General features: G+C 35.2%; 2 long non-coding RNA genes across 3 annotated transcripts in view; one reads left to right on the top strand and one right to left on the bottom strand.

Moving 5' to 3' along the window:
- LOC118761918 overlaps window positions 1-15,894 on the top strand; it is a 16,988-nt gene extending 1,094 nt beyond the window's left edge. Inside the window, exons 2-4 of one of the 2 annotated variants that reach the window (XR_004997733.1) lie at window positions 3,456-3,665; window positions 6,758-6,762; window positions 15,883-15,894. This is a non-coding gene — a long non-coding RNA (uncharacterized LOC118761918). Of the gene's footprint in view, window positions 1-3,455; window positions 3,684-6,757; window positions 6,763-15,882 lie in introns of those variants that run through there. The other variant, XR_004997734.1, reaches the window with a different exon arrangement.
- On the bottom strand, window positions 8,235-19,113 carry LOC118761920. The gene is made up of 3 exons (XR_004997736.1): window positions 19,102-19,113; window positions 10,374-10,378; window positions 8,235-8,369 (listed from the first exon to the last, which is right to left on the bottom strand). It is a non-coding gene; the product is annotated as an uncharacterized LOC118761920 (long non-coding RNA).
- Window positions 19,114-25,000: the final 5,887 nt, after the last annotated feature.

Raw genomic sequence — 25,000 nt, 5'->3', positions numbered from 1 at the left:
TGATCTGAGTGGATGGTACTGTGGTTTTTGTTAATTTTCGGACAAGTCTAAGTCTGAAGGTGAAACAGATTAGAGAACAAAGGACAGACAGCAGTGGTCAGATCTGGCATTTATGAAAAGTCCTGATATCTGTAGACTCTAGTGTGGTTAATAGAAGAAAGTACTTAGAATAGAAGACAGGAAGGAGAGCAGAGAGCAGTTGTGCCCTTAATGAACAGTCTTGACAAGAAGTCCTCACATAACCACCTAAAGTGTAGGGGCGGCCCTGCACCTCAGTGAAAGTAAGTGTTTTTTCTTATCGCATTCTGCTTTATTTGCGCACAAATGTATTATGATTAGGAGGTGAGTGTGTCTGTAAGCGCGCATTGAGAAGTGAGAAAAAGTTTGTGACCGTGTTTAATCACCAGATCAATTCTGATCCAACAGAGTTATGATCTAAAGTATTCCAAATGTGACCATCTCATCTTTTGTTAAGTCATAATGTATTTATGGTTACATCATCCAGTTTGATTCTGTTGCAGTTGTTTAGTAACACGTCATCCCCAATCGAGGTAGCACATTCACGGATACAAAATACGTGCAAACATATAAAAACAATAAATTAAATACAGAGATAAGATTGACAATCAATTTATTTATTTATTTATATTATAACAATATATTAAGAATATAATATAGCAAATCTTAAAAAAACCCCAAAAAAGCAACAATTTTTCGTCATAATAACGGACAAATAATTAGATAAGTATAATCTACAGCTATCGAAATATATTTCTATATATCTCAAATAATATTAATCCATACTATTTTATAATAACATACAACAATAATATATATATCCATATAATTAATTATCAGAGTCTTACTTAATTTAGAAACTGTAATGAAACGTAACGTGTAAAATAATATAAATGATTATTATATCATTAATACTATAACTCTTGTATTTATTAAATTTATTGATATAAAAAAAACCGATTGTTTAAAGTAACGAATAAAAATGTTCATTATTGTTTATGGGAGGGAGAATTTCGTAACAAATAAACTTTGAGCTACAAACACTATATGATTAGGTGTATAACTAAAATACTCCATAATGTATAGGTTGTATAGTTTGCATATATATAAACAATGGATATCAAAATATTACTATTTTTTTTTAGATGTAACCACATTTGAAATTAATTGAATAAGGATTATTATTTGTATATTATGGGACGGGAGGAACTCAGTAAATAAACCTTAAGTAACATATACAAATCAAGTCTCAGCTTGGGTGGCTCAATAAATATGTTGATATTTTTAATTAAAGGCGTACTGAATTATAAACCAATTTATAGCTACATTCTTTCATAAGAGCGCATAACATGGATTGAATAAGACATATATATTATTATTAGCGTGATGGGATAGGATAATATAGAATGCATTTATTATTTTCGTTATGAGATTTATTTCGAAAACTTAAAAAACTATTTATATATTTATTGGCTAAACTGGCAATATGACCATTCCGGAATATAACAATATTTATATATTATTGTCCTTATTAGTATTATAATAATTGTCCCCAATTTATTAATAAAAAAATAATATATTTAGACATACAGTCATTTAGTACAATGAAGACATATTTATTGCTTGAAATTTGCATTATATATACAGTGGGGGGAAATAAATATTCGTACATGTCAAAATTCTTTATTTAATTTTTAAGAACATACATGGGACTTACCAATACTATAGTTGCATACATGCATAAACTAAGAATCTTCAATAAACTAAATAAATTATAGGCCCTTATTTCTATACCACTGGGAAAGTGTGTCCGTGTTTTGGATAGTCCTATACGCAAATGCTACTACTTTCCACTTTTGTCCCACTTGTCAATTTTTCCTATGCTATTCAGTTTTTATGTTCTTCTCCGATGTGTTGTCCGGGTTTATCCCTTTAGTACAGAGGTTTCAATTTAACACAGGCCTGGGCAGTGTGGTATGGCGGACAGATTGTTGCCATGCAATGATGTCCCTGCTCCATGCGTCATTGATGGACCCAAAAGGAACAACAACAAGCTTTGCAATTCCCTATCGGCCTCGTCGAGGAGTTGCGAGAGTGAGCTGGTACACAGCATGGAACTGCCTCAGTGTTTCATGCCCGATTTTCCCTCAGTGTTTAAGACCCAAACAACTTCCCATGTTTAGTATTGTTGCAGGTGTCGGAGGTGGGAAATTAGAGTCTCATTTCTCCTAAATAGGTTGCCCTGCCCCCAACACCACCATTCGGCTTTAATGAGCCGAATCTTATTATCTAAGGTTTTGGCTGTTTTCATACCAGTTAGGTGGAGGTTTTGTTAATATAATTTGATAATCCACCACATTTTTAAATATCTTACTTTTTTGTTAAATTAATATATATATAATATAATATCCACGTTTTATATATTGCTGTTGGCAGTTTATATTTTAAAGTAAAAAGGACTTTTAATTTCAGGATTTATATGTCAAAGTCATAATGTAGCTAATAAAGAAGGTTTTAATGGACTACTATAATTTATATTATTTATTTATCGGATAATTGAGAAATAAATTTTGTAGTAAAGTGGACTTAATTGAAACTAGTTATTAGTATGGTAGTTGAATATGGTTTTGTAAAGTGTACATATCGCCCGTCACTCTTGTTTAAATAAGATAAGTCGTAACATAAGAAGTAATGGAAATTGTTTCTGGGACAGTATATGTACAAAAATTAACATAATTGTAATGTGTCTCACTTACGTTGAGAGGATAATTTTATTTAAATTATTCTTGATTTAGATTAAATTTTATGTTTTGAGATTTATTTTTGAGTAAAAGCATTGATAAAAGTTTTCGATTGTAAAGTAATGGGTATAAAAATATTTGTTTGTATGTACTGTAAAGGATGAAGATTATATGGTTTAGTTATAATAAAATTTGAATCTTGTACCTTTTGCATAATGGTTTAATAATATTATTTAATGAATATGATTTTCTCGAAATATGAAGATTTATTTGCTTTAGTATTAATTTATATGTAGTTAACGTGATAAAGTTATTATTTTAAGAGTAAATGGTAGTGAAATGCTATTCGATTTATATGATAGCTAGTTTATTTATTTTTACATTTTAGTGTTAGCTAAAAGTTAGTTATGGATTAGTAGTTTTTTAGTTTAAGAGTTGGAGGATAAGCTTCATATATTATTGTGAGAATATGGATTAGGGTAAAATGATTGATTAAAGTTGAATTAATATTTTTTCTTTATTATTATTTTTAATGTTGTTTTATGTTATAAAACTTTCTTTATAGTAATTGAATAAATATCTTTTAATTATAAAAAGTGAAATATAATATTGAAATGAGTATTGTTAGGTAGTATATATATATTATTAGTTTTATTTTATAGTATTTAAATTTAAGGTTAGTCGTGTAAATATAAGTTTTTATTAGTAAAGTAAATTAAAGGAATTTGGCAAGAATAAATTTTGCCTGTTTATCAAAAACATGTCTCTTTGAGTTTTTTTAATGAAGAGTTGGGCCTGCTCGGTGATTAATATTTAACAGCTGCGGTATTAAAACTGTACTAAGGTAGCATAATAATTTGCCTTATAAATTGGGGCTAGAATGAATGGTTTGACGAGAATTTAACTGTCTCTATTTTATTTATTTGAAATTAATTTTTATAGTGAAAAAGATTTATTTAAAGGGACGAAAAGACCTATTGAGCTTTTAGTATATTTAATATATATATATATATATATATAATATATATATATATAATATATAATATGTAGAGTTTATTTATAAATATTTTGGTTGGGGTGATCAGGAATAAAGAGTATTTGGGTATTATTATAACTTCCTTAATTTTAAATTTAGTTGAAGAATAAACCAAGTTTTTTGCTTAGAAGATAAGTTACCATAGGGATAACAGCGTAATTTTTTTTGAGAGTTCATATTGAAAAAAGAGATTGCGACCTCGATGTTGGATTAAAATTGACCTTAAGGTGTAGAGGCTTTATTAGGTAAATCTGTTCGATTTTTAAAATTTTACATGATCTGAGTTCAAACCGGTGAAAACCAGGTTGGTTTTTATCTTTTAAATTATTTTTTTATTTGATTTAGTACGAAAGGATTGATTATGATTAATTGTTTTTAATTAATTTTATAAATATTGGATAAAGTTGGCAGAAATATGTGAATAATTTAGGATTATTTTATAAAAGTATAACTTTTACTTTATATTAAGATGGCAGATTAGTGTGTAGGATTTAAGATCCTATTATGGAAATTTTTATTATTTTCTCTTAATAATGTTTGTTGAATTGGTTTCGTATGTGGTTGCATGTATTTCTGCATTATTGGCGGTTGCTTTTTTTACATTATTGGAGCGAAAAGGATTAAGATATTTTCAGTTACGTAAAGGTCCTAATAAGGTGGGGTTAATGGGTTTACTTCAACCTTTGTCAGATGCAATTAAATTATTTAGAAAAGAGTATATTAAGCCTACCTTAGTTAATTATTTTCCTTTTTTAGTTTGTCCATTTTTAAGTTTGTTTTTTGCTTTATTTTTGTGGTTATTTGTGGTTATTATAATGGTTATTTTTTTTGGTTGGGATGGGTGGGATAAGGATGATGATGTTTTTGTGTATTTCTAGAATTGGTGTTTATTGTGTTATGGGGCTGGTTGATTTTCTAATTCTAAGTATGCTTTGTTAGGGTCTGTGCGTGCAGTTGCTCAAAGAATTTCTTATGAGGTTAGGATATCTTTAATTTTAATGAGTTGTTTGTTGTTGGTGGGAAGTATTAGTTTAGTAAATTTATTAAAATATCAGTATATTTGTTGAATTTTTTTTGTTAATTTTTTTATATTTATAATGTGGGTTGTGTCGATAATTGCGGAGACTCATCGAGCTCCTTTTGATTTTGCTGAAGGGGAGTCAGAGTTAGTTTCAGGTTTTAATGTTGAGTATGGAGGAGTAGGATTTGCTTTGCTATTTATAGCTGAGTATAGTAATATTTTATTTATGAGGTTTTTATGTGGAGTGTTATTTTTTGGAGGAGGATTTTTAAGCGTTTCTATTGGGTTTTCTATATCATTAGTTGAGATTTTTATTTATTTCGGTTCGTGCGAGTTATCTTCGATATCGTTATGATTTATTAATGTATTTAATTTGGAAGAGGTATTTACCATGTGTATTAATAATTTTAATCTTTGTTGGAGTGTTTAGTAAAATAATGTTTTATTTATAAATCCAAAAAATAGTTTAATTAAAATAATAACATTGGAAGTTATAGATTAAAATGATATTTTATTTTTTGATATGGTATTGATAATATATTTTTCGTTAGGGTTTTCTATTGTTAGTTTATTAATTATTTTAATTCAACCGTTGAGATTAGGATTTATAATTATATTAGTTAGGATTTTTATGAGGATTTTGATTTCTTTTTTTATTTATTCTTGATATGGTTATATATTATTTTTGGTGTATGTAGGTGGTTTATTAGTAATATTTGGTTTATTAGTAATATTTGGTTTATTAGTAATATTTGGTTTATTAGTAATATTTGGTTTATTAGTAATATTTGGTTTATTAGTAATATTTGGTTTATTAGTAATATTTGGTTTATTAGTAATATTTATATATATTATTAGGCTTATTTCCAATTTAACTTTTTTTCTAAGGGATTAATTATATATATATTAGTTGGGTTTTTGGTTTTTTTTTTTTTTGATATGATTATTTAGACGTAAGTATGATAGATATGAAGATAATGGAGATTAAATTTGTTAATAAGAAGATTTAATTTTTTTTGTTATGTGTTTTTAGGTGTATTATTGTTATTAGTTTTGGTGAGAGTTGTTAAAATTTGTTATTATTGTGAGGGGCCGTTACGAGTATTTAAATATAAATATGCTTAGTTCATTACGAAAAACTCATCCTGTTTTGCAGATTGTAAATAGAGCATTAGTTGATTTACCATCACCTGTTAATTTGTTTATTTGGTGAAATTTTGGTTCTTTATTAGGTTTGTGTTTCATTTTTTTTTCCTTAAAGCACTCCGTCGGTTACGACGACGAGGGTTCCGGTTGATCCGATCAACGGAACAGCCTGCTCGTGAAATTAACGTGTAAGTGGCTGAGCACTCCACAGACACGTGTACCCTTAACGAAGTTCTCGGGGATATTCAGCGCGACACAGAGAGTGACAAGGCCGGCCCTTGGAAATACAGGTACAACAGAAACAGGAAGTAAGAGTGAGAGAAAGTTGTGATGAAAGAGTACAGCAGGGATCACCACCATCCCCTGCCGGAGCCTCGTGGAGCTTTAGGTGTTTTCGCTCAATAAACACTCACAACTCCCGGTCTGGGAATCGAAACCGCGATCCTACGACCGCGAGTCCGCTGCCCTAACCACTGGGCCATTGCGCCTCTGCCTTGTGTTTGATTATTCAGTTAATAAGAGGTATTTTTTTTTGCGATACATTATACATCATGTATTGAGTATTCTTTTGATTCTGTTATTCATATTATACGAGATGTTAATTATGGGTGGGTATTCCGTTATATTCATGCTAATTTTTTTTTTTACTTGTTTCAGTCATGTGACTGTGGCCATGCTGGAGCACCGCCTTTAGTCGAGGAAATCGACCCCAGGACTTATTCTTTGTAAGCCTAGTACTTATTCTATCGGTCTGTTTTGCCGAACCGCTAAGTCACAGGGACGTAAACACATCAGCATCGGTTGTCAAGCGATGTTGGGGGGACAAACATATACACATACATATATATATATATATTTATATATATATACATATATACGACGGGCGTCTTTCAGTTTCCGTCTACCAAATACACTCACAAGGCTTTGGTTGGTCTGAGGCTATAGTAGAAGACGCTTGCCCAAGATGCCACGCAGTGGGACTGAACCCAGAACAATGTGGCTGGTAAGCAAGCTACTTACCACACAGCCACTCCTACACCTATGTAGCATCTTTTTTTTCTTGTATTTGTTTATATATGCATATTGGTCGTGGTTTATATTATGGTTCATACATAAGTATTTATACTTGAAATGTTGGGGTGATGTTATATATTTTGGTGATGTTAACTGGATTTGTAGGTTATGTTTTACCTTGAGGTCAGATATCATTTTGGGGGGCTACGGTAAATACTAATTTAGTTTCTGTTGTTCCTTATATTGGGGAGGTGTTGGTATACTGAATTTGAGGAGGATTTTCTACTTTGAGTCGGTTTTTTTGTTTTCATTTTTTATTTCCTCTTATTATTGTGGGATTGGTTATTTTACATTTTTTTATTTTTGCATGAAGGAGGTTCAAATAATCCGCTGGGATTAAATAGAGATTTAGATAAAATTCCTTTACATCATTATCATAGATATAAATATATTTTAGGGTTTCTTGTAATATTATTTGCATTAGTTGAGTTGAGTTTATTGTTTCCTAATATGTTGGGAGATGCTGAGAATTTTATTCCTGCAAATCCTTTAGTTACACCTATTCATATTAAGCCTGAATTATATTTTTTGTTTGCTTACGCTATTTTGCGCCCACTTCCTAATAAATTAGGGGAAGTGGTTAGTTTAAGGATATCTATTGTTGTGTTGATTGTTTGTCCGTTTTTAGATGTTAGAGGGAGTATAGGGTTATGTTATGATTTTTTAGGACAGTTTTGTTTTTGGTTTTTAATTTGTGTATTTTTTTATTTTAACATGGATTGGGGGTTGTCCTATAGAATAGCTGGGACCTTGAGTACTTCGTCTCCTTGTCAGATAAGACCTTGGAACAACACTGGTTAAGAGACGATTCTAAACTCTTTAAAACCCTGGAAATTTCCAATTAGGGCCCCATACTGAATTCAATTTTGAAGACTTCCCAACACCTATGTTTCTAAATTTTAATTTTTTTTTTCGTTTTCTTTTCCAAACATTCTTCCACTCACACACAAACACTCTCCATCTTCTAATTGTATCTCTCTCTTCTTTTTCAGGATAATTTTCTGTTACTCTTTCACGCTTTGCGACCCTTTCTATCTTTCTCTTACCCGTTGCCTCTTCATAAATTAAAATTCATCTTGTCCCCTTGCTGAATCTCCTCATAACTCTCCTCATCCCATTCGTTCTTTCTTTCACACCATTTCTTTCCCTTTCTGTCTCCCTCTAATAATCTCAAAGCCAAGAATGTCCCTGTTTCCCTTTACCCGTCCTGCTGCAATGGAAGTGCTGCTGTTAGCTCTTACAACAATCCTGGCTGTCACCTCAGATCAGGAATTTGATGAAGCTTACTACAATCGTTTGGGACCTGGTTATTCCTATGATTATATTGGGACACCTCCAACAGAACGATTCCACACCGTATCAAGTCTACTGGAATGTAGCGGCATCGCTCTACAGAGACAATCAGAATTCTTTACTACACAAAGTCAGCCGTGTTTTGTAAGAATTACTCATTACACCGAGATATAATGACAGTCGTCCATCACGAATGACCCAACGAGATTTCCTTCTATAGATGTAAGTGAATCTTCTTTATTATTCTGTTGACTTATTTTTACATTGTTCGGTCAGATCAAAGTACCAGTTGAACATCAGCGGTCGATGAAATCGACTTACCTACTCATCTACCCTCGAAATTGCTGGCCAAGATTTCGAAACCATATTGTTGCTGTTGCTGATATTATTGTTTCTATTGCTGTTAACCAGCATTTCAATTTTATTTGTCGTTCTTGTTCACTTAGTCTTTGTCGAGTTACAGCAAACATTCCCTTTTTAACCACATCTTCATTCTGCTGTTTTTCTTTCCGGATGTAACATTCCTTCAGCAATGCAATCCGTCTTTCTTCCTTTCCTCCTTCGTACTACAGTCGCTAGATGACGGCCGGACCTACCCTGCCGGGCGAGAGATCTTCACCGTTCACTATTCAAATCTCATTCTCACTATTGTTCAGATCATTTTCTATTTGGCATTTTCACTCATACAGAGTGTTGCGATAATGAGGTGATACAATCACCGTTATTTTTGTTGAGACATCATCCGTAAATTGGTTGCCCAGCCCCTGTCATATGCCAGCCTGGTATTTCAAGGTCACCTCTTGGGCTTTCAGGTACTACAACTTTACCTAGGCTTACATGAAAGAGATTATTGTTAAGAGTAACCTCATTATTCCCGCATCGAGTTTTCCCAAGTGGGTACAGTTTGAAACCAGAGCCACAAAATTCCAAGCCTTATGCTTTAATAGAAAGGAGCCTCGTTATCATCATCATCATCGTCGTCATCGTCATCGTCATCATTATTATTATTATTATTATTATTATTATTATTGAGTGAGAGAGCAGTGCATGCCATCAAAGTGACACTGGGGTAAAATATACGAAGCCCAATATACCCATCATGACTACCCGTCTGATAAAGGTACACCAGGCACATGCATCACAACCATATGTGCGCGACATGGTGATCTCATATCAAGATAAACAGCACATGACCTTGCAGGTGGGGCCCAGTTAGAATTTTCTTCAGATTGAGTAGCCCATCCCGCTCAAACGGTCCCTGAATAAGGGTTGTTTAAGGATGTTGAAAGAACCACCCATGTTTCCAGAGGTGAACTATTCAAACCCCAAAGAATCCCTCTCAACACATGGCTATGATGCTCCCCCACTACTTCTGTTCGTGATCAGAGATGCACATATTGTCAGCCACGAAGGGACATGCTCAACTGGTTAAGGTCAAACAACTGACAAGCAAATCTGTGGTATTGAGCAGAATATTTGCTGTAGCCCATCTTTTATACCAAGACAAAACAATGTACATGATAACACTTCCAATCAGTTAAGATCAGAAGCCATGCCACTGCCTGGTACTGCATCTATTATTATTATTATTATTATTATTATTGTTATTATTATTATTGTTATTATTGTTATTATTATTATTATTATTATTTTATTATTATTATTATTATTATTATTGTTATTATTATTATTGTTGGCATTATTGAGTGAGAGAGCAGTGCATGCCATCAAAGTGACACTGGGGTAAAATGTACAAAGCCCAGTATACCCTATCATGACTACCCGTCTGATAAGGGTACAACAGGCACATACATCACAAACATATATGCGTGGCATGGTGACCTCATATCAATATAAACAACGCACGACCTTGCAGATAGGGTCCAGTTAGAATTTTCTTCAGGTTGATTAGCCCATCCTGCTCAAAAGTTCCATGAATAATGTTTGTTTAAGAATGATGAACAGAACTCGCATGTTTTCAGAGGCGAATTATTCAAACCCCAAAGAATTGCTTTCAAAACATGGCTATGATGTTCCCCACTACATCTGCTCGTGATCAGATTTGCATATATCGCAGCCCACTAAGGGACATGCTCAACCTGTTATGGTCAAGCAACTGGCAAGCAAATCTGTGGCATGGAGCAGAATATGGGCTGTAGATCATCTTTTATACCAAGACAAAACAATGTACAGGTCATGCTTCAAGAACCCTGCAAAGAATTCTTGCAGTTCCAAGCAATGCTGAGTTTTGTAGGCGTTCTACCTTCACACTTTCACCGATCATTTTCAGTCATGTTGATACATCCAAGTGCACCAATTACTATTTTCATCAAGTCTACTCTCTTCATTGACCACAACCTTCGTGTTTGCCACTTTAAGTCGTCATAGGTGCTTGCTCTTTCTTCTTCTTTCGCATTGATCCTGTTGTCCCTGGGGCATGCTATGTCGATTATGATACATATACTTTCTTTTTAATTCACCACAACATTGCCCACTCTCCGATGTCTGGTCAGGTGATCGCCACGGCCCCTGAATATATCACAGAATTAATGGTGAACTTTTTTGGTTATTCTGAAATCTTTATCCCCAAAACCTGAAAGTGTAGCCTGTGTTGTGTCTGTATCGAAAGATAGTCGCTCATCTGCTACTCATTGAAGAAAACTGAAGGAAGCTGCAATACAATGATTATTTAACGCACTTTATTATATATACTTTATATACTTTATACACCAATTCATAGACTTAACACACAGCACTCTCCTTCCTTCTCTCTCATTCTTAGCCTTATCCTCTTTTTCTTTCTACTCTTTTTTTTTCACTGTTCGCCTTTACCCTCAACACAATACATGAATGCGTTAGAGATCGGCTAAAAACGTGTTAAAAAAGTAACACGTTTCACTCACCACCACTCTCCCTCTTCCCAACCTTCCCCTCCTTCCACTTTCAGCTAATCATGTGAAAGAGTTACGAATGAGCTTAGGAAAAGAGAAACAAGCAGAATTTGTGTAAGAGTATTATCATTATTATTATTATTATTATTATTATTATCATTATTATTACTTTTTTTTCTTCTTTCAAATTTGCTTCCATTTCTTGCCGAGTGTCTTCCCGACTCCTAGGGCAAAGAAACCCATAGTATACATTGGTAGGCCATTAAACCAAACTCAATAGTTCGTTCATTTTTTTTTTTTAAGTTATATTAAAATACATGAGCAGCAACAGTTCTCACATCGACAATGCTCTTCTCAATACGTGTGATGTACCAGTTAAGACAATCTTTTGCACTTCTTGCAGGGATGTTAAGCTAGGGATCATTCTCATATAATTTTCGGTTCCCTTCTTGATCATTCCTAGTGCTCCTACGATCACTGATATTGTAACCGCCTTGAGATGCCACATTTTCTCAATTTCAATGAGTAGGTCTTTATATTTTCTGAGCTTGTCAAACTCTTTCGCTGAGATATTATGATCACAGGGGATGCTCATGTCGATCAATAAGCAAACTTTATTGTTTTGGTCTTTCACAACAATATCTGGTTTATTGGCCTTGATGGTTCGGTCTGTATGTACTGGAAAGTCCCACAGAATCGTTACATTTTCTCCTTCAGTTACAGCCTCAGGGTGGTGATTATACCACTTGTCGGCAGTTTTGATATTGTAATGCCGACTTATTAGCCAGTGGAGATATTGGCCAACTCTGTCATGTCTTAATTTATACTCCACTGGTGCTAAGACTTTACATCCAGAGATTAGGTGGTCCACTGTTTTAATCATGTCGTTGCAGAATCGGCATTTTGGGTCTGCTCCATTTTTCATCACATTGGCCTAGTAGTTCCGGGTTAATAGGCTTTGGTCTTGAGCAGCCAGGATGAAACCTTCGCTCTCTGCTTTTAGCCCTGAGCTCCGTAGCCACTGATGGGTTTGCTTCTGGTCAACATCAGCTCGTTTGCTGCGGGCCACATATTTGCCGTGCAGAGGTTTCTCCTTCCACCTATCAGCCAATTGCTCGTGCGCTTTTTTCGTTGCCATTATTTTCACCTTCTTTGCAACAATAGTTGCCGTACTTCCCTCGGGTTGTTCAGTTTGGGTATCCTGCACGAGATCAATAGCAAATTTTTTGCTTTCCTTTATGATAGAATGAAGCTTGTTTCGTCTCTCGTGATTTTCCACGAGCTTTAGCATCCAGTCATTCGATATTTCAAGATATTTGGCCAGTCCAATTGTGGTTGTTTTGTAAGCTAGTTCAAATTGGATCAGGCCTCAAACTCCTTGGGCTCTGGGAAGGTAAAGGCGATCTACGTCTGCCTTTGGGTGGTGCATGCTATTACAACTCAGCATCTTGCGTATTTTCCTGTCTATATTCTTTACTTCACTCATATACCAGTTCAACACCTTGTAGCTATAGGTAACAACTGGAACTGCTAAGGAATTTATAGCTAACACCTTGTTACGTGCATTTAGTTCAGATTTCAGGACTGCACGAACTCTCCTATAACATTCCTTCCTGATCTTCTCTTTCATGCTTGCATGCTGAATACCAGAGCCTTCATTTATCCCTAAATATTTGTATGTTTGTTCTTGATCAAGCTCTCTTATGACTGTGTCAACATCTAACACGACAGAATTTGTGGTCTTCACTTTCCCTTTCTGGAAAGTGGCCTTGGCACACTTCTCAAGCCCAAACTCCATCCCGATGTCATCGCTGAATGCTTTCACGGTGCGCAATAGGCCTTCAAGTTCATCATTGTCTTACCATAGAGTTTTAAGTCATCCATATAAAATAGATGGCTTATTTTTTTATTGGCAATTTTATACCCATACCCTGTTCTGTTTAGTTCACTTGTAAGGGGTATTAGGGCTATGCAGAATATTAGAGGTGAAAGTGAGTCACCTTGAAAAATTCCACAGTTGATGTTTATATTTTCTGAGGCAAGTACTCCATTAGAGTGGTATAATTGGAGATTCGTATTCCACAACGACATATTGTGCTTCAGGGAGTTTGAAATCACAGGGGAAATTTTGAAGATGTCCAGCGATCTCAAGATTCATGGATGCGGTATACTGTCGAAGGCCTTTTTATAGTCAATCCATGCGGCGCTGAGAATTCTGCGCTTGTTGTGACAGTTCTCGAGGATCATACGATTAATTAGCAGTTGATCTTTGCATCCATAAGAGCCTCGGCGGCACCCTTTTTGTTCGATAGGGAAAATATCGTTCTTCTCCATGAATGCATATGTTTTCTCCGCCAGGATAGATGTTAGGATATTATACGTGGTGGATAGACAGGTTATAGGCCGATAGTTTTTTGGAAGGTTGGTTTCGTTATTCTTTGGGAGTAGGTAAGTAATACCACTTGCTAACCATTCAGGTGTTTTCTTTGGGTCTCTCATAATTCCATTGAGCAGCTGAACTAGCTTACCATGTGCGCATGGGAGCGATGCGAGCCAGAAATTCGGCACCCTATCTTTACGGGGGATTTCCAATTATGGGCCTTCGTGAGTGCCTTTCTTAGGTCTGCTATTGTGATGTCTTCCCATGCTTGTTGTTGTAAATTTTGGTAGGATCCTTCAGTTTGTATAATCCAGTCTGCATTATGTTCTACGTTTCTTGTCACTCCAAATCCTTTTCCAAAAGTTTTGAACTTCTTCCATGGGAGGGGGGTCTTTAACGGTTATTTTCTCCTTCCCTATTTCTCTGTAGAATTGTTTGGCATTGGATGTGAACAGCTTATTTTGCTTGTAAAACTTGTTTCTCTTCTCAAATCTTCGTATTCTTTGGGCTTTTGCTTGGACTTTTTGTTTCAGCGTTTCTTTTATTGATATCAGTTCTCTTGGTGAGGATCCAAATTTTCTCTTCATCTTTCTTCCTGTTCTGGATCTTACATCATTTCCACATATTAGTTCATTTAATATTGATATTTCCCCTCTCATAAATTCAATCTCTTTTTCAATTTTACTTCTCCAGGTTTGATTTCTTCCCAGGTTTGGTTTTCTTTTTTTTTTCGGGGGCATACGGCTGGTTTCAATTGCCCTAGCAGAAGCGTAAATAATTTCATTTAACTCAGTAAAATCAGGTTTTAATTCTTGTATTATTTCATTTGTTACATAGTTGCCAATTTGGATTTTTTTTTTTTTTTGTTTGTATTTGAGAGTTTATGAAGTGGTTCTCTATCATTCATACTTGTATGTCTTACAACTTCAAGCGTATTCAGGATTTTCTGCCTCATTTCTGCCATAGACTCTCTGTGTTCTTCAGCTAATGCGAGATCTTCAGTTACTGTTGTTTTATCGTTTTCCTGGCTATCTTTAACAGGTACAATAGAATTTCTTGTATCTTCAGGCCTTTGCGTACTTTGGTCAGATGGCAGTCTTTCAATTAAGCCTCGTGGCGGGCTATACTGTTCATCTGATTCTTCATTTCCTATGTGTCTTATCTTTATGTCATTTTCCGTTGCGTGCTTGATCGCGCTTATTTCACTGTCTGTGAGTCTGTTATTTCTAAGGATATCCCTCCTCACATTTGCTAATTTGTTCTCGTCCAAATAGGGCCTACTGTCTTGATTCCGTGTTCTCCATATACTGTAAGAGTTTGCGGTGTGTCTCTCTTGAGATGGCCTACCTAATGCATAGTAATAAGCGTATATTACTTCTTTATACTCTTCTCGGGTCCATTTGTTCCGCTTACATTTTTCTTTCTGTGGTGGTTATGGTGGTGAACTTGGAGGGCTCGAGTTGGGGAATTTCCCGTTCAAGTGACCATCCGTATTCGGAGAAGAGTTTGTGCCAGTTGATGACTTTTCGATCCCAGGCTGGCTCTTCCCTGGGGGACGCGCTTCCAGATTAACCATAGGACAAGCGATTTGGTATACTGATTTAGTTTTCCTTTTAGTTTCCAAAAACATTTTGGTGCTACGATAATGTTATCATTTTTGAGCTTTGATTGGCTCGTGGGGAGACGGCAATCATTGCCGTTACAATTATAATCGTACCATTATAGCAGCCGTAGTCGGCTTATTATTGTTATTATCATCACCATTATTATCACTATCATCACTATCACCACCATTACCATCATCATCATCATCATCATCATCACCATCACCATCATCATCATCATCATCAATGATATTGTTTTATGTGTAGTCACAGCAGTATCTTATTATTGTTATTTTTGTTTTTTTATCATTATCACCATCACAGTAGTGTCTGTCTGTCTCGTTGGCTGGCTTGGTGCTTGGCTGGCTGACTGTCTTCAACGCCAGAGTTCTTGCTTATCAAATAATATTTTCATATTTGATTAACAATAGAGCCGAGGTGAGGTTTGTGCTGGTTGAACTCTTTGAGTGTGTGTGTGTGTGTGTGTGTGTGTGTGTGTGTAGATAGTGTGTGTGTGTGTAGATAGATAGATAGATTATCAGCACTATTACTATCATTATCATTATCATCACCATCATCACCATCACCATCAGTGATATATTTTTTTGTTTTAGGTGGGGTCCTATCGGTCAAAAAAAGTTCAAATGTTTACTACTATTAGCCTTAAGAAAAATTAAGGAAGAGCTGTTCTGTATTGTTTGTGAATAGAGAAGTTGTGTTCGACCAGAGAGAATCTTAGCATCATTATTAGCATCGTTTGTGTTATTGCAATAAAAAGTGTTTGTATATTTCGTGTAAGGTAATATTGTGGAGGTTGAAGTTGACTTTTCTAGAGATGTTTGTATGTCCAGTTAGAAGAACAGGTGTGTTTTTGCAATAAAAAGTATATGTTTACATTTATATTTGAATATTCAGGGAGGAAGGAAAGAAAAGTCAGATTTTCATAGAAAGTTTTAGGGTTTTGTAAGTCCACAAAAAGAAAAGCGTGATGTTTTTAGAGAGAAGAAAAAAAAGGGTGTTTACAGAGGCAGTTGTGGGTATTAAAGTTTTTAAAGCTGATCGGATGTATGTTTGAAAACTGTAGATATGTAAATTTGTAAATGTCTTAACTTATTTTGAAGAGAATTTTAAATACTCACGAGGTATTGTAGATGTTCCAGTCTTTGAGAGTTATTTTTCCCCGTTGCTAAACTGGGTCATATTAGTGTTTCTATGGCTTTCGGCTACTAAATTGTCAGAGCAGTGAGGAATATGTCCAGCCGCTGTCAAGGCTGGCGCTCCTATCTTATTATTATTATTATTATTATTATTATTATTATTATTATTATTATTATTATTATTATTATTCCATGTTTGACTTTTGCTTTATATTTGTACAAGTTGGCTCCAAGTCTCACCCAGAGACCTCAAGAGACAACAGGTTGGAAGTTCATGTTGTTGTTATGCCTAGTGGGCCATATATTTGTGGGGTGGGAATGTTGTACTAATGAATGTCTAAAAAAAAAGGTTTTTTTTTTGTTTTTTTTTGTTTTTTTAAACCGAAAATTATGTTTGTTTTAAACCTTGAGATTACATAGAGAGTATTTAGCGTAGGATATGAGCAGTTCCCATGAGCACTATCTTTTGAACTTCTGCCATTTTTGGGTTTCCTGGTATCTGAGTTAGGCAGCTATCAGCCCCTTTTGCTATCATTCCCAGGGCACCCATGACAACAGGTATTGTTTTAGTCTTCAGGTTCCACATTTTGCTGATTTCTATTTCAAGATCTTTATATTTGCTCAGTTTTTGGTAGGTCCTGACAGATACGTTTATATCGATTGGGACAGTCATATCAATGAGGAGGCATGTTCTTTGTTTGAAGTCTTTCAATATGATGTCTGGCCTATTTGCATCTATCTTTCTGTCAGTTTGAATGGTGAAGTTCCAGAGGAGTGAGATATGGTCATTTTCAAGCACTGGGGGTGGTTTGTGTTCCCACCAGTTTTTTTCATGGGGCAAATCCAGGTTTTTGCAGATTACCCAGTGAATATATTGTGCAGCTCTATCGTGTCTGTTGAGATACTCTGTAGGCGCTAGAAGACTGCACTTGGAGACCACATGGTCAATGGTTTCATTTTGTTGCTGGCATACACGACACGTTGGGCTGCTTCTGATATTTAATATGTTGGCCTGGTAGCTTCTTGTTGGTAGGCATTGATTTTGAGCTGCTATGATAAACCCCTCTGTTTCAGATTTTAAGCCAGAGGCCATTAGCCATTGATGGGTCAGGGCTTTGCCAACATCTGCATTTATTATTATTATTATTATTATTATTATTATCATTATTATTATTATTATTGTTGTTGTTGTTGTTGTTGTTATTGTTATTATTTCAGATAGCCGATGGATTAAAATATATGCCATATCTATGGGAGCTGGTTCAAAAGTCTTGCTTTCATATTGGAATTGGGGTAGCCCTTCAACCTGGAATGTAGACAAATGCAATGGTTCCTTCTGTCCGAACTTTTTCCGACATCCTATTCTTGATTTCTGGGCGCATCTACCAATTGATGAGGTATGTAAGCACGCACACACATACACACACATACACACACACACACACACACACACACACACACTCACACATACACACACTCACATACACACACAAACAAACTCACTCACACCAAAAACGATTCCTTCACACACACATTATCATAATAATAACCATAAAGATAAACTATTTTTTGGATCACTTCACATATATTTCAGACATATTTTACCCGTAAAAACGGCGGTTTTCACTGCGATTTACCGTGGAGAAAATTCTTGCCTTAGGCAACAGTTGTTAACACACCTACAAACGTTTCAAAGAGCTCCCATGGACCGATGTATGCATTCCAAGCACTTTTACGATTGTCAGCATCAGATTCCAAGCGGGACAATCCTGGAATGACTTTTGAAAGTCATCTTCCTCATAGAAAATTAATAGATATTGACTAGTGTTCATGTGCAAAGGTGTTCATAAGTTTACAAAAGCGGTCTTCATTTTGATAATTTAGAGTTCATTCACTGCTTAAATATTGAGTGTTTTAGTACAAGCATACACATATACAAACACCAGCACTCACACATACACACAGGATATTCAGCTCAAGATCGAAATCTCGTGGTTTCACTTTCCGGTGACTACTAATTATAGATCAGACACAAGAAACTGTGTTGTGATGAAATGTATCCGCGACAACCACGGTAGTAAGAATATTTATCATAGACAAAAGGCTCTCCTTTCTGGGAGTAACTAGGAAATGGGAAACAAAATCGATAAAATCAACTTATGATCCATGACTTACGATACATGACTGGTAAAAGTTTTATTGGACTCGGCAGAAAGTTAAGCATGCGGACCCCGGTGAGACTTGAAATCGAAACTGAATTAGTTTGTCATTCTTCTTGTGAGATGGCAAGACTGAGTAACAAACAAAACCTTGAAGGAAGAGGTGAACCAGGAATCTATTGTAACTCGGATCAACAGCATTAAATGAGATTAGCCACAAACCTCTTTGCAAGGTAAGCCGTCTGATGGATATCCCAAGGGAGACCCAAGTGTGAAGATCAAAAACAATATGAATAAGTTTAGGAGGGACTGAAAAATTGGCTGACGGTTGCACTTGGGGACAACTGAAATACATCGCCATATTTTGAGACAAATAGGGATCTGTTGTTGTCACACTATACTCTATATGGAGGTAAAGGATTTAAGAGGACATGTCGTCTGGCGTTTTGACCTGTACACCTAACTACTAATCTGAACGTTTCAATGGCTTCTCTGAAGGTTACACGTTTTTCGGAAAGTATAGATTCATTGATTCAATCAACAGTATTTAACAGACAATGATTTATCCAGCAATCGTCGACACACAAATATTCATTGTACATAGAGCTTTATCGTCTGCCTGTTTCAGTCACTGGGCAGTGGCCATGTAATGACACCACCTTGAAGGATTTTAATAGGGCAAATCCTGTGGTATGTAATCTATCGAGGTATTTTGCCGAACCGCTAAGTTACTGGTGCAGAAACACAACAACATCCTTTGTCAAGTAGTAGAAGTGACACAGGCAGACATATACACAGAAGCAAAGACATGAATACAAGCTATAAACACACGGAAATACAAATAAATGTCTCCCAAATTTACCCACAATGCATTGGTTGACCAACAACTATGACAGAAGTTGCCACGCACTGAGATTGAACTAGAATCACTTGGTTACAAATCTAGCTTATAACTATCCAGACATGCATGCTTGCACCTCTATCTTTCTCTCTCTATCTTTTTGTCTCTCTCTCTCTCAATCTCTACATATATATATATATATATGTATATATATGTATGTATGTATGTGCGTGTGTGTGTGTGACTGTGCAATAGTAGTAGTAGTAGTAGTAGTAGTAGTAGTAGTAGTAGTAGTAGTAGTAGTAGTTGTAGTTGTTGTAGAAGTAGTGGTGCAAATAGAAAATCGGTGGTACTGTATTATATATTTGAAAAATATGAATAGAAATGGCTGTCCTTATAATTTTTCCACTGTAATAATTAGCTGAGTTTTTTTTCAGAAGGAAAATTCAAGACTAATTCGACAACGAAATAATCCAACAAAAACAAAATTCTAATCAACAGCATAAACAACAATATTCAGTTTACCATGGAATACAGTAAAACCCAACTACCATTCCTGGATATACTAAACATCAACAGAGATAAAATCATTGAAACAGATATTCACTGCAAATGAAGATACTCTAAAGAGTACTTACTATTCTTCTCGTGCCATTCCAAACACACGAAGAATAATATCCCCTTTAATCTTGCAAGAAGAATCTGCACAATTGTTTCAAACCCTGAAACTCTCTCTAAAAGACTCTAAGAAATAATCAATTAATACTTAAATGTCAATATTAATTAATGCTAACAGACAACAGAATAGAATGTGCCAAAGCAATAAATATCGAAGAACTACGAAAAAGGGAAAATGCTCCAGATACGTACAATAAGCTACCCTTTATTACAACACACAACCCAAGAAGCACACAAGTCTGCAATATCAAAAGATAAGAGAATTATCAACAATTGAAAACTCTCAGAGGCTTTTTAGCTGCCATGAACATATGTGTGTGTGTGTGTGTGTGTGTGAGTGTGTGTGTGTTTGTGTGGAGGCGCATGGCTTAGTGGTTAGTATGTCAGCATCATGATCATGAGATTGTGGTTTCGATTCCTGGACCGGGCGAGGTGTTGAGTTCTCGAGCAACACACTTCATTTCACGTTGCTCCAGTTCACTCAGCTGACGAAAATGAGTAACGCTGCGATGGACTGGCGTCCATACGCCATTGAAACCAGGAAACCGGGTCCATATGCCTGGCTAGGCTTTAAAAGGGCACATTTTATACATATATATATATATATTTAAAATACCATTAGTATTAATTCCTTCTGGAGTAGACTTTAGGGTCGCATCTAATGAAATAGCTGTTAAATTACCTCGATTAATGTAAACTTGATCTATTTATGTGTGTGTGTATGTGTGTATTTGTCTCTGTAATATGTTTACTCTTATTTTTCAGGTGAAACTGGTTATTTATAAAAACCAAACTGCTGTGGTGACTTTAATTTTTGATGGAAGAAATACGGATTTTTATTACTGGTTCTATGATACACGCTTGAAAAGTTCCCCATGGAATGACCTAAATCCAACCATCCCAAAGGGTTTCGGACTTTCAGGAATTTAGTACGTTATAAATATTTTTTCTCTTTCACTAGGTAGAGACGTATTGTCGTATTCAGCTAAAAGCACTTTTCTTATGCTACTAATACAAATCTGTTTTGTAACTCTATATATTTATTCACGATATTTTCTTGATCTTGTTGTGAGTATAACTTCAGTCTGAACAAAGGATTCTATAGACGGCTGTTGGAGCTGTCAATGCAGATTCTAACAGATTGGTATAGACATCTATATATCATACCTAATGTAGACACACTCCCGATAGGCCAGTTACAGCAATATTTGTCCTGTGATAGCGTCTTTTCCACTCATTGTCCGCTGCTGGAACGAATTTTCGTGTCATCGATATTTATAGTGTTTGAAACACAGCAAATCCATAGGAGATGTTATCTCAGGGAATATACTACCAACGTAACTAGTATATACACAGTGTGTTTATACTTTAAATATGATACACAAATGGCTATTTTAATAAAATACAGACTGATTCAAATGTGTGCATGGAACATAATTGTATATTTATTAAATGCTTATATTTTCTCATTCTGAAACCCAAACAAGTATTTTTCCAACTCTGCAGCGGACGTAACTTCTATATATCGCATGCGAGTAACTGTACGGTGGATAGAGGCTGGCTACAAATAATTGAATCTGAGGGACGCTGTGAATATGAGAAACTGGCTCGTTATCCTGCTATTCTTTATTCCGATGCAACCTCGAGTGTTATCTGGAACGACGGTAAGTGATGTTTTCATTTTGTGTGTTTGTGTATGTCTCTCTGTCGCTCTCTCTCTCTCTCTCTCTCTCTCTCTCTCTCTCTCTCTCTCTCTCTCTCTCTCTCTCTCTCTCTCTCTTAATGTGAGTAGTAATTGCAGAAGTTATTTTTGTACTTATTGTTCAGCAGCCAATCAGCCTTGATTCAACTAATTTATGATCTAAAGCGTTCTGACCGTGACCCACCCGTACGCTTCCCATTACACTTTGTGGAGATTTGGCTGCCATTTCTATTAATACGAGCGACCGCGTAAGAAGACTTTCCACGATTTATTTCATTTCCTTTGGTTATTGATGTTGTTATTGTTACTTGCAGGTTTTGCATTAGCCGACTCCATGGCCATATTCATCCGCCTGAGGCAGCAGGAATATCCCGGCCCATGATATCCATTGACACTATTCTTGTTCTTGTTGTTCACGTTCACCCAATCTAGCTGACCACCACTAGTGATGCACACACGTCAAGTATTATCACTTTGAAGTTGCGATTCTCTTTCTCTCTTTCCAGCTCTTGTTGTTGTTCACATTCACCCAATCTAGTTGACCACCACTAGTGATGCACACACGCCATGTATTATCTGTTAATAAAGAATCCATATAAATAATATATCCAACATCGGTCTTTGAAGTTTTGATTTTCTCTCTCTTTTTCCAGCCGTTGTTGTTATTGTTCCATGCCACGTCTGACCACATATATATATATATATGTGTGTGTGTGTGTGTGTGTGTATGTGTGTGTGTGTACGAGCGAGTTTATGTGTGTATATATACAAATTGGCGGAAATGCCAAACAATTAGAGTGAGTGGTCAACATCGCATTTGTGAATAAATATTCTATATTTGTATTAAGTCTATTTATCGTTTCATGTGAAGAAAATAGCTTAATACCTCAACAATTTTTCAAGGGGATCAAATGAAGGAATAGCGTTCGTCTCCATTTTGTGTTTTAAACCAAAATGGAGACAGATAACACGTGATCGGTTTGAAAATGTGTAAGATATTGCGATATATTCTAAATATTGAACAAAAGGTAGCCTTATGACACAAACAATATATTACATATAATATATATATATATATATATATATATATATATATCCATACATATAATATATAATATATAACATATATAATATATGTAATATATATATATATATATATATATATATATATATCCATACATATAATATATAATATATAACATATATAATATATATATATATATATATATATATATATATATATATATATATATATATATATATATATATATCCATACATATAATATATAATATATTTAATATATGTAATATATATATATATATATATATATATATATATATATATATATATCCATATATATAATATATAATATATGTAATATATATAATATGCACCGTTTTATACATACATTACAGCCGATCTAACCCATCGTTTTGTCAGTAAGGGTTCAATGGAATGTTAGGTAAGAGTCCGATCTATTATGTAACACTGCACACTTCAGATGTGGCAGTTACAGAATGAAATATGGCGACTACACACGATTGTTACAAAGTTGTCACTCACTTCCGTTGTTGATAGCAGTGTTTAGAAGTAAAGTGTATTGAGTGTGGTTGTCTGAAGATTAAGTAGGTTGTCGGTGGTGCAGAATCTCTTTGATTGTGTCTTGGTAGTCGAAGACTGTTTGAAAAACGTCATTACAGGTGAAAATCTTGTGCCTGTTGCTATGACACCGGAACCAAGGTCTTCGTAGTGGAAGGCCCAAAAGATTTGAAGATGTCGAAAAAATCCTAGAGAATGCGACGAGGTAGATGCTCGCTATCCTCAGAAATGAGTTCCAGGGATGTTCCTGATGACTGAAACGATGCTTCATAAATTGTGTTGCTTCAGATGAGAAATACTTCGAAGGAGATGAAATCCTGAATTCCTGTGTGTTGTAGTTTCCTCTTTATAGCAGCAGTCTCGATACGGTCTTCAGCTACTGGTTCAAATCTTCCCGACCCACAGGAGGTGGAAGTAGCCCGCCATCGGAATATTCCAACAGATGGCCATCCATGATCGTCATCAAACAACAAAATGAAAAAGAATGAAAAATGTTCTAGGGAAAATAATAAAGAAGTCCCACGCCATATATTTCCCCACAAATAAATCTAATACTGTACAAACCTACTGAAACTGGAGATGGAAACACCTTGAAGTAAGACCCTACATAGACAGTAACAAACTTGCCAACACCAGAGGAAACATTCTGAAAACAATTTCTAACTGAAGTAGAGATTGACCAAATTAAACAAGCAGTAACGTTCAGGAACGAAGTTGCAGCTAAAGAAGATACCACAGAGGAAATAATTATGGACCAGCTTAGGGCTGATGAAAATGCAGTAATGAATGAAAGAGTTAATGTAACTAACAAACAAAATGAAATACTCTCTGAACCCACCATAAACACTAAGGCAGATGAAAATCAAATAGCTGAGGAAAGTCACAGGGTAATTGGGTAATTGACCCAACAGAACTACATGAATTAAAAAATCAAATCCTGCTTGAACGGCTGAAAATTAAAGAAATCAGTACGAATGAACGTGATACTCTCACACAAAATCGCAATTCTAACCAAAACCTTAAAATAATTGGTAAAATTCGCCTTGAACTTAAGGTGAAAAGATTAGAAAAGGACAACATTCCCACAGAAAGCCTTCTTGGCAAGAGCGTATTCAACACCAAATTAAGCTACTTATATCTGACGTAGAATGTTTCAAGAACCTTAAGTCTAACAAGACTATCAAACCTACAAAACTTCGAAAATTAAAAAAAAAATATATGAAAACCATATTTGACAATGATACCACCATAGAAACTATCAAGCAAAAGTTATGTGCTAAAGCTGCCCGCATAGCAAGGTCTGAAAGGCGCGTTAGATTGTTCAAGGACAACAACATGTTCAGAAAAAAACCAAAAATGTTTTATAGGAAGATAGGGAAGATACCAGTTACAGTAAAGTCTGTCCCATCGAAAGAAGAAGTGCAGGAATTTGGGAATAAAATTTGGGCAGAAGAAAAAACACACAATGAAAAGACCCCTTCGATTGATAGAATATCTAGAGACTCAGACAGCCAAAAGGAGCAAAAGTGGGAAAATGTCAAGGCAGAAGATATAAGATCTGCTCTCAGGAGGAGAAGTAAATGGAAGTCTCCAGGAAAGGATAGAATCCCTAACTTCTGTTTGAATGCCTTCCCAGAGAGCCATTGATTGAGTAACTAC

Source organism: Octopus sinensis, unplaced genomic scaffold (genome assembly GCF_006345805.1).
Source record: "Octopus sinensis unplaced genomic scaffold, ASM634580v1 Contig18722, whole genome shotgun sequence".
Lineage (NCBI taxonomy): Eukaryota > Metazoa > Mollusca > Cephalopoda > Octopoda > Octopodidae > Octopus > Octopus sinensis.
The sequence above is the reverse complement of the archived record's forward strand: the minus strand, read 5'-3'. Positions and strand labels throughout refer to the sequence as shown.